Genomic DNA, 17,221 nt, shown 5'->3' on the forward strand with positions numbered 1-17,221 from the left:
TCAGTGTGTACATATAAGGGGAATTTTTTTTTTTTCTGATTAGTCGGTTACCCAGCAATGAAAAAAACTGCAAACTTGGTTTAGACACACATTACTAAGATGTTAGTTGTAGATTTGGTAACAACAAACCAAAATAGTATAAATTATCTTAAACTATTAATTGTTTTTAAGAATGAATACAAATCTGAATTCCTTGGTATTCATGGCTAACAAAGAGTTATTACTATTATAAAACACTAATGCCTTCATTAAGACACACGCTGAAACATACTTTAAAATATAAAAATCAACTAAGAAATTTATTTCAAAAAATAATAATGAATATATGCCAAGATCTATGTTTGTTATCTATGTTGTTCACAATACCAAATATTTAGAGCAACATAAATATTCAAAAGAGAAAATTGAGTATACAAATTATGGATCATTCTTCCAAAGAACTGAATAATATAACAGTAGGTTTATACAAGCCTTTTTTTTTTTTTTAATATGGGACATATGTGTCGTATATTAAGTAGGAAAAAAGACAGTTTATTTTGTTAAAATATATGCGAATGCAAAAAATTCCTGCCCATACAATCATCCACATATGACCAGTACTTATGTTTTGATGGTTTATGAGTCATATTTATTTTCTTAATTCTGCATTTTCAACATCAAATACACATTCCTTTGTAACTAGATAAATGACATTAATTCACCTCATTCCATACATAAGAATTCATCTACATACCCCAAAAAAATGGAAGTATTTTGTCCTCTTTTTTTCTTCAATATTTATATAGTACCATAAATGATTATTATACTAAGTCATAGAATTTTAAAAAAAAAATTAAAAAAAAAAACCTGGATAGCTATTGTATTACAGTGTATGTTTGTGACAATAATGTAGCTATGTACATGCAGCTTAGGGAATGATAAAGGTGATCACTAAATTACCTTGGTCAATTAGTAAAATAATAATAATTACTATTATTTTGTTGATTTATTTTTCCATATAATTTTTTATTTTCTATATGAGAAAGTTAATTTTCATGTAATTAAAGCCAAGGAATTTTATTATATGTAATATAAATTATAGGATGACTTCAAACAATAAGTAAATATATGGAAGTATCTGCTACTGAAAGTGAGAGATGATGAAATTTAAAAATTGACTGAATTTTCATAGCTTGAGCTAGGAAAATTATAGTTACAGATTATCTAATATATTGTTATAATGTAAATTAAGTTTTGATTATTTGTATTGACTAATGAGTAACAGAGTAATACAGAAAACAAATACATTTTCTGAAACGGATTTTAGTCAGATAAATGAGCAACCCCTCATTCTGGAAGCACAGGGTCTTATTATTATTTCTGTGCTAAGCTGAAGTAACAATATTATTGTTATTTAGTTATAAAATCAGGTTTTTATAGGAAAAGATTATTCATCAATATGTTATTAATAATAACTTACTTTTGTATGGGATTTTATAAAGCTCTTTTAAACAGATCATTGCAACTAAATCTCAAAAAATAATCACTGGGCTTCATATTAATGAGTATTTACAAGTGAGAAAATAGTGAAGTAAATGTTATATGAGAAAATGTTCAATTTTACTAATAGTGAGAGGTAAGTAAATAGGCATGTTACTTTTTTAAATTTATTATATTAAATTTTTTGTGTTATTATTTTAATGATAACATTTGATGCTGTTGAAGATGTGGTAATCTAAGTTTTTTCTTATTTCTAGGGGAAAGTACAACTATTCTGGAAAGAAATAAAGAAATGTGTACCAAAGGTCAAAGTATTTGCATCATTTGAAAAGTCCTATTTCTGAGAATGAAGCCTAAAGAATTTGACTGAAGTAAAGGAAAAGATGTCCACTGCTTTATTATTTATAACTAAAAGATACAACTTAATGTGTAGCAATAGCAAATGGGCAATGAAATTTCACACTATAAATATTTTAAAATTATATTAATAATTATTTTAAAAGAAAGAAAGGTTTCACATTATATATTACTACTTATACTATGGTGACATTTTAAAAAATATAGAAGATAGGAATAAAATAAATCAAAATGCTAGCTATAGTTATTTTGCAAAAGGGGTATTAAAAGGTGATTTTCCAAATATTCTTTACTGAAGTTTATAGATTTTTAACGGTGAGCAAATGTTGCTTCTTTAAATAGAAAAAATATAACTAATTGTGTTTTAAAACTTCGAATGTCACCTAAATATCCACTGGATTTATCTTACATTGAGCTTGACTTGTCACTATTTATGCAATTAAAATGTCTCAAAGCATTTTATTTTAAAGATGACTGAGACCAACATAGAGATAAAAAAGGTTTTCTACAAATGACAATATAAAATATTTCAAATATATATATTTTTGCCATTAATGTTAGATTTATGGGAATTACATTTGGGAAAAGTTAAATTCCTTTATGAAACAAAAAAATGTCATTGAAAAACAATTTCTTTGCAGTTTTAGATATTCATGATTTTAATCTTTATGATTACAGTGATTATCCGCAAAATGATCAGTAACTTGAATTTTAAAAATATTCTGCAGGAGAAATTCATTAGCCCTATCTCAAGCAGACTCATTTTTAAGATCTATGCTGGGACAAGTATCTAAATGAATTTAATTTGTTTTTTCAATTCTCTTTTCTAAAAGGTGTGGTCTGAGAGTAACAATTTTCTTTTATACTTAAATAATAATAATAAAATGGAGTGACATATTTTAATCAAATATAAATATGCTGGGGCAACTGGGTGGCTCAGTGGGTTAAGCCTCTACCTTCGGCTCAGGTCATGATCTCAGGGTACTGGGATCAAGTCCTGCATTGGGCTCTCTGCTCAGCAGGGAGCCTGTTTTCTCGTCTCTCTCTGCCTGCCTCTCTGCCTACTTGTGATCTCTGTCTGTCAAACAAATAAATAAAATCTGTTCATGTGAGCATATGTACATGTATTTAAAACCTGTATATGCATAACTTCCAGTATACATGAATTATATCATGAACTACTTCCTGGGTCCTTTCTAAACTAATGCTATTCAAAATAAAGCAAGATTTATTTTTCAGTGAGCTTTAATTAACATTATGACAGTGTGCTACCACCTGTATATATAATTTTAGATGAAAAATCCTTAGCTCCAGTGATTAAAAATGCTAGGAAAAGAACAGATTCAAAATTAACTAAAAACATAAAATTGCGGATATTTTGGAGCACTTCTAATAAAAAGAATTGCAAATTTTATAACTGTTATTTTCTGGTTTTGTTTTTCCTTTGACATACTGGTAACTTCATATAAAAACCATAAAATACATCTCTACTCATTCAGAGGTTATTTAATTATGTATCCTTCACTTAAAGTCTTTTTTTACCCTGCTCTTCAAAATTTAATGACTACATATTTAACTATTTTAAAACACTCTCCATCTCTAACTTCTAGAAGGTTAGAGGATTATTAGAAGGTACCAAATGAAGCTACAAATGTGTTTTATATCTATGTTATATGATAAACAAATAATTACATAAAGATATACACAAGTATTGAGTAAATAGCAGTATCTGTGACCTTCAAAGTAGTAAAAACTGGTTAATTAATTTCTATTTCATAATGAAAACACTTCTTATTTTGCATATATACTTGATTAAGACATTTTCAGGTTCTATATTTCATGAAAAATTTGAATCCTATCAAATAAATTTTCACTAGTATGCAGGTTTACTCTTCATTAAGGGGATTCTCAAGTTTAGAGTGCTAAGTAAATCTTACAATAGAATATTTAAGCAATTGTCTACAGTCTAAAATAGTGTTGAGCTTCACTCTGCATTACCTTCCCACAAAATGCACAGCATTAACCAATTCTTTTCTGTCAACTAGCAATTTTTGGCAGATCCCTTTTGCATGATTCATGAAGGACCAGTAAAAGGCTAATTGTTCAAATTAATTTGCGTAAATGACTAAGCAAGAGATAACAAAATTACATCTGCACTTGTTTGGCAAAGATTCAATAGCAGCGGCCCTGTACTGCCAGCTGCTTCCAGACAACACTCTTGCAGAAATTAAAAGCTACAAATATTAATTAATACACTTTTTTGGTACGTTAATTTGCACTGAAAGGTTCCGGAGTGCAAAACTGCTGAGAAGATGAACCATGATAATTAGAATTAATGGGATGGATGCATGTTTTTTGCAGCTGAAGTTTTAAAAACCCATGAATGGAACTGGGAACTTGAAACTGACATTCCCATAAATCTCTATGATAATGCAGCTATTAGTATTAGAAGGATTAAGTACTATGGCTCCAGAGTTATCCATCACATGACACATTATATCCCATCTGTCATTGCAGTGGCTACGACATGATAGCCATCCTTGAGGAAGCTGTATGAAAAGCTTTGGGAATTCAAGGAATTGTAGTGATGACTGTCAGACTACAAAATGAATAGCTCAAATCTCTGACTTCCAAACAGAAATAATAGCCAGCATTCTGTATTTGTCAGCTTAGTATTTGGCAAATACTGTAATTGTCATATTTGTATTTATTTAAGTTTTTGTATTTAAGTTAAGCAATTTGTATTTAAGTTTAGTTAAGCAATCTGAATTATAGACAGAGTGAGAATGGAAAAAGGAGTAGTACAATATCACAAATTTTATCTTTAATTCACATATAACTTTAGGACTACGAGTTCCCTGTAGGATAGTTTTTACTTGCTTGCATTATTAATTATACATAGAAACATCTTAGGAAAATCTTACTGTTGACATATTAGTAAATATATAGAAGTCATTCCTAATACAAAGTGACAAAGAGATGAAAATTCGATGTTAGCAAACACTGGACTTTGTTTTATCCAGTGATTTAAAACTTTTATGTAGTTCATACTTAGCAATAAAAAGAGCATATCCTTTTCAACATAGAATTTACAAATATTGGTAATGTTTGCTACACAACTAAATATATCTATATCTATATCAATATAGATATAGATACATATAAATTTATTTTTTCTACTTACAAATTTCTTTAAATGAAATTTACATGGCTTCCAGGATAAGTAAAATACTTACTCCATTTAATTATTTTGTATTTAAAAAGGATCACAGTGTCTTAAAGCTGAAAGGTAATTGTTTTATGGCTTTTTAATTTGAATAGTTAACATCTTCTAAGAATATGGTAACCATCTTGGAGTACTTCATGAAAGATTATGGGTAAGTCAAAAGGAGCTTTAAGATTTACATATATATATACATATAATATATGTATATATATTGTATATATATGTGTATATAAATATATATATATTGTATATATATATTGTATATATACGTGTGTATGTGTATATAAATAAAATTTATACAAGATAGCTTGCCCACATATCTTTTTGTAAAATTTTGTGGAAAGTTGTGTGTATTTTTACCCCTGAAGAAATGCCTGATTACATTATTACATTGTATTCTCAAAGACTTTAAAACCCATGTTTAAAGTCAAGGTTTTGATCTCCATTATACTGGATATATAATCATTTCCAGGAAGGCAATACTTGCAATTGCTAACAGTCATTTAGTGTCCTGGGGAAGAGCTTTCTATCCTTTTCTGACAACAGTCTCCATAGAGAGCTGCCAGGAGGATACTGATGTGATCTCAGGCAGAAAGAAGTGTCCAAAAGTAGAGAATGAGGATGTAGAATGAGGATGAGAGCCCCAGGGTAAACCTTACCTAGCTTAGAGTTGGGCACAGGGCCTGTGTTGCTTTTAAAGAATGACAAAGAACATTAAGTAGTTTATTTGGGGGTAAAGAAAGAGTCACACAACAATGTAATAGTTTAAGTATTTGAGAACTTATTGCAGTAAAGAGACTATAGATTCAATTTTACAGAAGATGTTTCAGTGACAAAGTTGTGAAACCTGGTAAAACTTTCAAATACGGCGTCACAGAATGTTTTTCAGAGGATGAAGCAGAATATAGTCATTTGCTTACTCTATCACAATAAAAAACTTTGAAATATTTTTCTCCAAGAGAACATTTTGTAGCTATACAAAGAACGTATTCAGTTACATTAGATAATATTTTTTTGCTAAATTATTTCAATGGCCAAATGACAGAATGAAAGCTTTTCTGTCAGAATGCAGAAGGTAACATGTCAAAGTGTTCATCTACTTGACTGAAAAAAATCCATGTAACACCTCTGGAATCCTACCATATGAAGCTCATTTGTAATATCCAACATAGGCTGTCTCAACTATTTACTAAGTATACTACTTTAGACTTAGGAATACGCCCAGTCCACAATCTTTGTTGCCTCTCAGGATTCCTGTCCCATACCAAAAATTTCAAAATATGCAAAAATGTTATAAAACACTGCTTTCAATAGGTTTTTGTTGTTGTTGTTGTTCTGTTTTTTGTTTGTTTGGTTTTTTCCTACGAAATTTTTTTTTTTTAAGGTTTTATTTATTTATTTGAGAGAGAGATCACAGGTAGATAGAGAGGCTGGCAGAGAGAGAGAGAGAGAGAGGGAAGCAGGCTCTCCGCCGAGCAGCCGAGCAGAGAGCCCGATGTGGGACTCGATCCCAGGACCCTGAGATCACGACCTGAGCAGAAGGCAGCAGCTTAACCCACTGAGCCACCCAGGCGCCCCCGGAATAGTTTTTTATAAGCCCTTTGGTAGAACACTTCTTAAACTGTTAAGATGTATATTTTTTTCTAATTTCTAGAATCAAATGTTTGTTTTTAAAAGACCTCACTAATTTCATGTCTGTTTGATGTTAAGATGTATCTTTATCTTTAACATTAACAGTTTATTTAAGTCCATTAAGATATTTTTCAGAGTAGTTAAAACTTTTTGTCAAATGTCACAAAATATTTTTTTTTCAACTGGTAGTATGTTTCTAAATATATATGTAATTTCAGAAGTATGTAGGCTCTATTAGTTTGTACTTTGTGAGTGTTAGTTTAGCACAGTGCCTGATACAAAGTGGTTGTTTTATCAGGACAGAATTATTGTTCTTTATCTAAACATGATTATATTGCCTGAAAAAATGTTAGCTATCTCTATTATCACCTTATTTGTAAATAAATATTTCAAGAAATAGCACATATCACATGAAACAACAACCCAATATGAAGAGACCCCTATTACCAGAAAAATGCATACATATATACAAAGAAATCAAGTACTATGCTGACACTTTACTTCCTTTGGGCAAAGTGACAAAAATTGAGAGAAAATATCTTTATAACAAAATAAAACATATTAAAATACACAAAGCAAGCATTTTCCTAAATGATCAAATTCCTATCATCAGTATCCAATTTCCATTTTATTTTTAATGTCCAATGAAGGAATGTTTTACATATATAAACTAAGGAGATTATTAACACAAAAATCTTAAGACAATTATCCTGAAACTATTTTCTATATGATAGTTTTAGAAATCAAATACATGTACACAGCTTTACCCAACTTGGAAGATTGTATACAGTAAAATCTATAAGGTGAAGAGCAGCAAGAATATATGACCCCAAAATATGCCACTCAGGCATTGGATTATTTGAGTTGATAGCAATCAAGACCCAGATGCAAGGAAAACTTTTACCCCTCTCTTAACTATTTAAAGGAATTTAGATAGGAGGCCTTGCTCAGAAAGAGAGCTCTGAATGACCTATTTGTATGCCAGAGCAAACATCTCATTACCAAACATCTGTTCTTTCTATTGTCCTTTGAGTTACCTTCAGCCTCTTTGAAGCCCTAGGCCTCTACCCCATGTTTTAGCTCAGGATGGCACATAAACCTCAACTGCCCGATATGCCTTTTTGTATTATTATCTCTATGGAGCCCCATAAGAATATAATTAAATTTGTTTTTAATCCTATTAATCTGCCCTGTATTAATTTGATTATTAGATTAGCCAAAGAATCAAGAGGGGTAAAGAAAAAATATTCCTCCCCAACAGACATTATTCATAAATGGGCATTGTATAAAGTCTTCCAGCCTAATAACCTCCACTCAAAATTGTATTGTTTTTGTCAAAGAAAAGGAATGATACATATTCCATCAGTATATTTCCTCCACCTAAAACACAAATGAAAGCCATAATGAAATACCATTTCACACCAGTTAGAATGACCAGTATCAAAAAGACAAGAAATAACAAGTGTTGACAGAGATTTGGTGGAAAGAGAACCTTTGTGCACTGTTGGTGGAAATGTAAATTGGAAAACACTAGCTAGGTTCATTAAAGAACTAAAAATAGAAATACCATCTGATCTAGTAATTCCCCTTCTGGGTATTTACCTGAAGAAAACAAAACTAGTTATTTTCAAAGATATATGCATCCCAATGTTTATCACAGTGTTATTTACAATAGCCATGATGTAGAAGCAACCACTGATAGAAAAATAACCAAAATGTAGTATTTATACACAATGGATGATTACTCAGCCATAAAAAAGAATGAAATCTTGCCATTTGTGACATGGATGGAACTAGAGGATATCATACTGAATGAAATAAGTTGGAAAGAGAAAGACAAATATCATCTGACTTCACTTATATATGGTCTCTAAAAAACACAATAAATGGCAATAAAAAAGAGAAAGACTCATAAATATAGAGAACAAACTAAAAAGGTTGCCAGAAGGGAGGGAGGTTATGAGATTGGTGAAATAGGTGAAGGGGATTAAGAGGTACAAACTTCCCAGTTACAAAATAAATAAGTCACAGGGATAAAATGAGCAGCATAGGGAATATACTCAATAATATAACTTTGTATGGGGACAGATGGTAACTACATTACAGTGAGCATTTAGCAATGTATATAATTGTGGAATCACTATATTGTACATCTTGAACTAATATTATCAACTACACTTCAATTAAAAACATTATAAAGCAAATAAATAAAATGCTTTCTGAACAAATTTTTACCTTTTGAAGGACTCAGCTTTATAAGAGCAATGTATATCTCATGTCAACAACACAACTTCCAATAGCCATTCAACAGAAAGTAATCTTTCTGACTTGTACCCTGTTAATCTCTGCATAATTTATACAGCAATAAAGTATGCTCTACTTTGGAGTATTATTTTATTTTAAGTGATTATTTAAATAATTTGTTCTTATTTTCTATCAGCCTTATTATTATGTTGCCATAATAAATTAGATTATAATTTCTTTGAAGACAGAGTCTCATACTCATACGATCTCACACTACTTAATATCCACCATAATCCTTAATGTGACTTGTTTGGATTTGACTTATTCAGCATTTGAAAGGGCTTCCAAGCTCATACTGACCAACCCTTTGCTCTGGAAATTTCTCTTATTAAAAACTGCCCTACCCTCACTAACACATAAGTACAACAATAATACAGAAACTTATCTCTCATGCTTAGGTAGGCACCATAGTCAAGCGAAGAAAATCAGATTTTTTTTCTCCTTAGAAATTGGAAATTTGTGTATTTGTTTGTTTATTACAAAGCTACTTCTAATAATTTGAGGTGAGCCCCACAGGAGTTCAAAACACTGGGAAGAGGAACACCCTCACTGCCAGGAGTGACCCAGAAGGAGAGGCATTCTAAGGAGAAGGAAGCACCAAGACTCAGAGAAAAGGGATGTCATTGGTGGTGGAACCTGTGAGTACAGGAGGACACACCACCATAGTGTGACACAGGCTAAGGGGAAAAGGGTTGGACAGGAAGCCACGACCTTTTGATCCTCGTTCTTCTCACTGTATTTTTCTGCTTCTCTTCATAACCTTGGAGTCCCTCTGCTTGCAGGTGGTAATAGAAAACCTATCATCTCAGAAAAATATGGAACATTTCATGAATTGGCAAGTCATCCTTGTATAGGGGCCATGCTAATCTCTGTCTCATTAGAAACTGGACATTTGTAATTGAGGGGTCAAATTTCTAAAAATCTTTAAAACTGTGTCAATTTTATTACAGTATTTTCAACAGAATGTCTGTGAAAGCTTCTAGCTGAGGTTCCTGGATCTGGATTCTGGGGTTTTTCTCATACTTCCTGCATTCTAAAAGTTAGCTACAGTTGTGGATTTGTTTGTTTGATTGATTTGTCTATTTTTAGTTGTGTATCTAGCTAATTATAATTCTAAGAAACTTAACTTAATTATAACTATAATTATATAAGTGCTATATAAAATATGTAAAACTGTATTCACTGGAGTCAGTATCATAAAGAAACCCTTAAGTAAGAATCTAGGCTTCAAAATAAGGAATGTGGTCTTTACAACAAATTTTAATGGAGGAAAATATTAATAATTTCTTATCAAATTCCTTTCTATAAATGAATAAATAGCCCACTTTGTTATATGTAGGTATTCTAGGACCAAAATTATGCCAGTAAAAGATGGAAAACATCTTTGAGAATGAGATGCATCAAGTTTTATTACATGAATTGACTCAAAATATTCACTCTGTTAAAATATATTTGAAGAATTCTATATATGATTTCTTCATTCTTCTGCCCGTCTTAAATTTAGGGCATGCAAGTTTTCTTTTCCTTGCTAGACTTCTCACACCAAGATCAAAATAAAGCTGTATTTAGGAAGTGATTTTATCATCCCTAAATTCTTCATTTCATTTTCAATGATATATTATGATATGTATTTTGATTATGAAAAGTCAATGTCTCATATCTTAGGAAGTAAAGGTTACGTTATCCATTAATGAATGGGAGAAAGTAGTGCAATCATAAGGAAGTCAAACGATACCTTTGGGATTTGGTCAACAAAGATACTTTAAGGGAGAACATATGTCATGAGAGAGATAATTTCTTTCTGTTAAAAGCACATAGAATCTCTACAGTAGAAAAGTTCTTTATTCATAAGGAAGCCAGAAAGAGTAGAAAACATTTATACATGAGTCTTTATTTTTCAAAGATTTATTTGAGAGAGATTAGAGGGGCACAGTGAGAAAAGAAGTATTTTCAAGCAAACTCCCAGCTGGGCACGGAGCCCAATGCGGGGCTCATTCCTAGGACCCTCAGATCATGACCTGAGCCGAATCAAGAGTCGGACACTGTGAGTCTATTTCTTGAATAGTTGTTATTGTGGTTTCTTAAATCAAGTTACAAAAATTAGTATCTAGAAATAATAAGACAGGTTTCACAAACAGTCAATAAGGTTATCACCCCAGGGAAGATAATGTTTGACATGACCAAGTATAAATTGTATAATATATTAAGAATTTTTATATTGTGTATAGAAGAGACATTTTAATGTCTATATAGTTTCTTAGAAAACAGCCTACCAAAATGATGAAAAATAAGATTTAAATTTCTCCACCAACGTAGCTACATTAGAATTTTAACAATCAAAACATCTAAGGTTTAGCTCAGGTAGAGGGACTAGTTGTAGGACACTAGTTGGCAAGTCTAGAAAGGTTCCATATTTCTCTAACCCAAAGCATTGTGACAGAATGATATACCACAAAGCCTTTGGCAACTGTTCCTTGGAAGTTCAACTCACAAAAGGAAAATGAAAGAACCCTGATTACCACTTACTGGTAATAACTCACCCTAATCTTGCCAAGGAATGATCTACTACCAGGTATCTAATAATCTTAGGATTTTGTCATCCTAACTCCTTTCAAAGAAAGCTTTCATTCTTTGAAAGAATACTAGAATGAAATTCCTTCTGAGATTACTTTACATTTCCTATTCATAAGCCCCAAATAAGAACACATCAGAGTAACAGCTGCAGCCAAATATATTTACCATGTGTCTGACTGCTGATTACCCTTTATTTAGAAAAATACACTTGAGATCAGGTAGGAGTTTTCTACAGCCATGTGACAAACAAACAAATAAATAAATAAATAATTCCGGGAGTTAGACTACTCCAAAGGCTCTTGGGTTATATTGAAGAAGTCATTTGAATTCCCGTAGGTTCACTCTATGCATCTAACATATGGGACCAGGAAAACTATATTCTCACCACCTCAATACGATCAGTGTAATTAAGATAGAAAGTTGATTTTAACTATAAAGAAAAGATAAACATACAAAAATATTGCTATTCCTATCTATTGGAATAGATAATTTAATTTACATATGGCTTAATCTTGATAATTTAGACGTGGAGGGGAGGCTCCAAGAAATGACCTAAATGAACAACCATATGCCTATGTTTTATTTCATGAAACAAACATTAGTTAATGGTGGTGGCTGACTCTCCTTTTCTGGGCCACAAAAAACAGTCTATAAGATGTCTATAAGACATTTTCATAATCAGCCTTTATGTTTTTATTACGTGGAAAAGTTGCCAGAAAAGCTTTGAAATCATAAACTGTAAATGAGGGATGAACCTAAATGGTCTTATTTTTTAAAAAAGGGAATATATGGGAAATCAGAAAGGAAGTAAGAAAAGAATACAGAGAAAGAAAGCAAAGACAAGGGAAAGTAACAGGGTCTCCAGTTATGTGCTGCATGTCAGAAATATTAGGAATTCAGTCAGAATGTTTTAATACATTTTTTCTAAGTATATATATATATATATATATATATATACTAATATATATAAATATATATATATATATTTAAAGATTTTATTTATTTATTTGGCAGAGATCATAAGTAGGCAGAGAGGCAGGCAGAGAGAGAGGGGGAAACAGGCTCCCCACAGAGCAGAGAGCCCCATGTGGGCTCCCATGACCCTGAGCTGAAGGCAGAGGCTTTAACGGAGCCACCCAGGCACCCCTTTCTGAGAGTATTAACAAGATAAAATTAATGACTTTTTGGTCATATTTACTTATGTTCTTTTCATCAAGATTATGCCACCATTCTTAAAGGAAAAACAAAATATAACTGACCAAGCCAGGATCTGGCTTCCTCAATGAATTCAACACTAAACAGTGGTTGCATGTCTGTCATATTTAGTCTATTGCTAAGCTTGATGTAGAAACACAAACAGATATTGCTGAACAAAGCCTTAGTAAGATAAGACTGTGATTCAAATTGTCCTTTCAATTTAACACATTCTGGTAAGTAGATTTAGCCAGAAGAAATGCAAAGTGGGATGAAGAAACAGGACCAGCTGTCCAATGGAGTCAGGTTCTTTAAAACTAGTGGTAGTTTCTCTGAGAGGTAGTTGAAATAAACAAGAAATTACTCCTTGCTTCAGTTCAGGAAACTCATATTGAGAAGCGAGAAAAGAGGGTGAATTGATTAAAAAAAAAAAAAATAGAGACATTCTGATAAGGACAAAGGAATGAGCTAAGAGTTTAAGACAGTTTATAGTAAATATTTTGGTGCTATTTTATACATAGTTTTCTTTGGTTATTTTTTCTAGTTTCCTCTAACCTATCTGCACATTGAAGTCATTATCATCAACTGGATTTGAATTTATATAAATTATAAGATACCACCTTTAGTTATCATAGAAAATAGTTATATTTAATACCACATAAATAGTCTAGTGAATAAAGCATCATATTAGTCTATTGTGGTTGCCATAAAAAAGCACTACAGACTGGATGGATTAAAAATGTATTTTCTCAAATTCTGGAGGGTGGAATTTCAAGAATCAAGGCACTGGCAGGGTTAGTTTCTCTTGAAGCCTTTCTCCTTGGTTTGCAACTGCCCAGCTTGTTGCTTTGTCTACACATGGTTGTTCTGCTGTGCACACACATCCCTGAAACTTCTTCCTTTTCTTAAAAGGACAGCTAATCCTTTCAGATTAGGGCTCCACACTTAAGACTTCATTTGTCTTATTATCTATTTAAACACCCTATCTCAAAATATAATCATATTGGGGGTTAAGCTTCAATATTTGAATATTGTGAGGCCAAAGTTCAACATATAGCAACAAGCATGTGGTAACTGTAAGGAAATTAAAAAAAAATACTTATTTATTTGAGAAAGAAAGAGAGCAAGCAGAGGGAGAAGCAGAGGGAGAGGGAGCAGACTTCCTGCTTAGCGGCAAGCCTGCTTCTCCCTCTCCCTCTGTGCTCTCTCTTGCTTTTGTTCTCTCTTAAATAAATAAAATCTTTAAAAAAGAAAAATTACTTCTCATGTTTTTAGAGAAAAATGGAAAACTAGAAATTTTAGAAATTCTACTGGAACATTTAAAAAATGATATTCTTTTATTTCTAAGTTTGTTGATTATAAATTTACGTGGGAAAAGATTATGCATGTTCACAAATTTCTTTATTGTTTTTCATTGTTAATCTTTAATAAGTAAATACATGTTGACTACATCTCTATGTGGACCCTGTAAACACATATTTATAAAAATAAGGTAGGAGAATTAGTATAATTTTAACCTATGAAAATTTATAGTAAAATATACTGGCTCTAGTCCCCAGTAGCTAACCTAACAGATTTCAAACTCCCTATGGTTAATATGGATAGAGTGCCACTTGGACTCTAGGTGTTTTTATAGGAAGAAAAAGCCAAGTGGTTTTTTTAATCAAAGAAAATTGGCCTAGTGTTATAGGTAGGCAAGAAATCAGCCAGCCAGGCTGTTGGTCATATAACCATGAAAATAAGATACTTTTTACCTAGTCCTAATGAGTTAATTTTTCTGTCTCTTCAATATTCAAGGTCAGGAATCTTCCCCATTTATGAAGCCTTGCTTATCTATGTATATATATCTTATTCTATGATTCTGCTTCCTTCTGTATTCCATGATCTCAAGAAAACCTGTTAATTTTATAATCCAACTAAGTTAGTGCCTAACATCTGTTTATTAAATAAGTAAAATGGGATAAAATATATCTGACAGACCACCCAAAGTAAATTAACCTTAAATAAAAACTTGAGTATATTCAAAAACATAAGTGTAAGGACCTATTCAGCCGGAGTGGCCCCACCCCGGTTGAATGGCCATTTTGTTGTTTATGCAGTAAAACTTAAATTGACCCTAACCCCCCTCCCCCCGGGGGAACTTACTTAAAAGCAAGTCTGGAAACCAGTCCCAGGTAACAAAGCCCAAATACAAGGGTGGGTCAGGTCAGGTGGAGACATCCAATCAGTAAAGCGTGCATACTGTCTCCCTAGTTACCAAGGAGTATGGATCCCGCCCTTTGGGCACCTTTTGGGTGCCAATTCTGACCAAGGTGATAGGCTGATTCCAATATCTACTAGGGTAAATTGTAATTCAATTGGTCACTTATGTGTGACCTAACATGACTGTGCATCTTTCTCTGTGTGTTACAATTTCATTGGCCACTTCTGCGTGGCCAGGCCCAACCACATGGCCTTTGCCCTTAAAAGCTAGTCCATGAAACAGGAGGGGTTGCCCTCTCTGTAAGAGGCACAGCCCGGAACATTCAGTTTGATTCTTGATGCTTGGAGAGAAATAAAGCTTTGCTTGACCTTCGCTTTGTATCAGTCTCGCTCCTTTAATCATAGACCCATTATTGGGGGACGCAACATAAGGACCTATATATCTACATATGGGTATATCTACACACAAAAGGAGTTCTATAAGCACAAAAATTAATACATGAATCTTCCAAAAAAAAAAAAATTCCCCCCAAATAACTGCTTATCCAAAGAATTCAACCAATTTGTTTGTTTACAAGTCTTCCGTGGCACTTAAAGATAGTGTAAATCTGAATCAGTGTGAATCTAATTTAAACTCTACACCTTTAACTGGCAATTACTATGATGTAGCTTTCTCCACTGTCACATCACAGCTATGAGTTTGTAAAACATTTATTTTTAAATCACTGGGACTTGTAGTTATTAGCATATAAAAGTTACAGAAATATTTGAAATATCCCAAATATAACACTGAATTCTATTTCAAAGGAAGGTTTTGTTGCACATTTAAATGCCTAAAAATAAGGCATATAATAAAGAGCTTGGTAGATTTTTTACTTTGACAATATCACAGAAAATGGCTATAAACTCTGACAGAAATCCTGAAAGATTACCTCCAAGAGGGACTACCTCTGAGGGGGATGTAGGATCCATTTTGTTTTTAAATTGACCCTGAAGATGTGCCAAACATTTGTAATATCCACAATAAAGAGTTCAAAGACATGACTGGGAGATTTCTTAGGCTTGAAATAAAACATTCAGTTTAGTGAGTCTGCTTTCATGCAATCGGGTGGAAACTGATGCAGAGAATGTCTTTCAATTGTCCTTTATCTCTATCTATTAATTGCTGCTCATCAAAAAGCACAGCTAAGCTATGCAAAAAAAGTATTTTTAACTGCCAGACTAGTACAAGGAACACCAAAAGCCTCCATCTAGGTCATGGAATAAAAAACACAAAGGAGTTAATTTTTTTAGTGCTTAAAAAAAAAAAAGTTCCATCTCAACCATATCAATAGTCCATCTGATTTGATCTTCTTCTAACATGAGATAAAATGTAAGCTATTCTCACACCTCGGCAAGGATGTAAAGTATTTTAAGAAGAGCATATGAGATAAAAATGTCAATATATTCATTCCTCAAACTGAGACATAGCCTTTTGCAGTCCAATAATTCAATTAGGAAAATAGATTATGCAACTCAGGTTTTCTGAACTTCTTACCTTGTAAATTTTAGAAGAGGTTGTTGTTATAGCCCAGCAGTTTTTGTTATTCAAAAAGAACTAAACTTTTCTGTTTCTTTGACATACCTGTTTTGTTAATTCTCACTACATTTTTATAAGTAGTTATTATTTAAAATGATACATCCCTTTACTTTTCTTGGAAATCAGTCTTAGGAAAGATACTCTGGTAGAAATGTAGGCAATTTTTTCCTCATAGGAATAAAATATATCCCAACAATTAGCATGTGCTATATCCCATTACCAATCTTATTCTATTGTGTCAGTCAAAATGTTTGTTCCTCAGTCAAGAAAAAATACTTTATTTATTGCCATTTATATATCCTGGTATTTTTCAAAAGAGACAAAGTTGTCTCCTTGTAATATTTCAGCTTTTAAGCTGCTTCCCTGCCTCACTGAGCTCACATAAGATACATCTGAAAGCTTTAGTACAAATTTACTTCGAATAAAGTCTTCAATTCATTTTCATGGCACCAAAAAGACAGCTTTAATAACTGCAATGACAAATAAACTGGAAATCATTCCAGGCCTTTTCACTTAACTGACAAGTAGAACGCTCTCATAATGAGCCGCAGGTTTTACGTTTTCTCTTTGACCATAATAGCTTCATTTAAGAGTGTCAGACCCTGACACTTCATCATTTATCTACATTATTTCTCATCTTCTTTCAAATAAATTATGGAATACTAGACTGAGCA

General features: G+C 32.2%; 1 non-coding gene across 1 annotated transcript; it reads right to left on the reverse strand.

Moving 5' to 3' along the window:
• Positions 1-9,807: 9,807 nt before the first annotated feature.
• On the reverse strand, positions 9,808-9,913 carry LOC123387968. The gene has a single exon (XR_006602457.1). It is a non-coding gene; the product is annotated as a U6 spliceosomal RNA (small nuclear RNA).
• Positions 9,914-17,221: the final 7,308 nt, after the last annotated feature.

The sequence above is a fragment of the Mustela putorius genome, unplaced genomic scaffold, assembly GCF_011764305.1.
Source record: "Mustela putorius furo isolate JIRA1106 unplaced genomic scaffold, ASM1176430v1.1 tig00003867_pilon_pilon_pilon, whole genome shotgun sequence".
Classification (NCBI taxonomy): domain Eukaryota; kingdom Metazoa; phylum Chordata; class Mammalia; order Carnivora; family Mustelidae; genus Mustela; species Mustela putorius.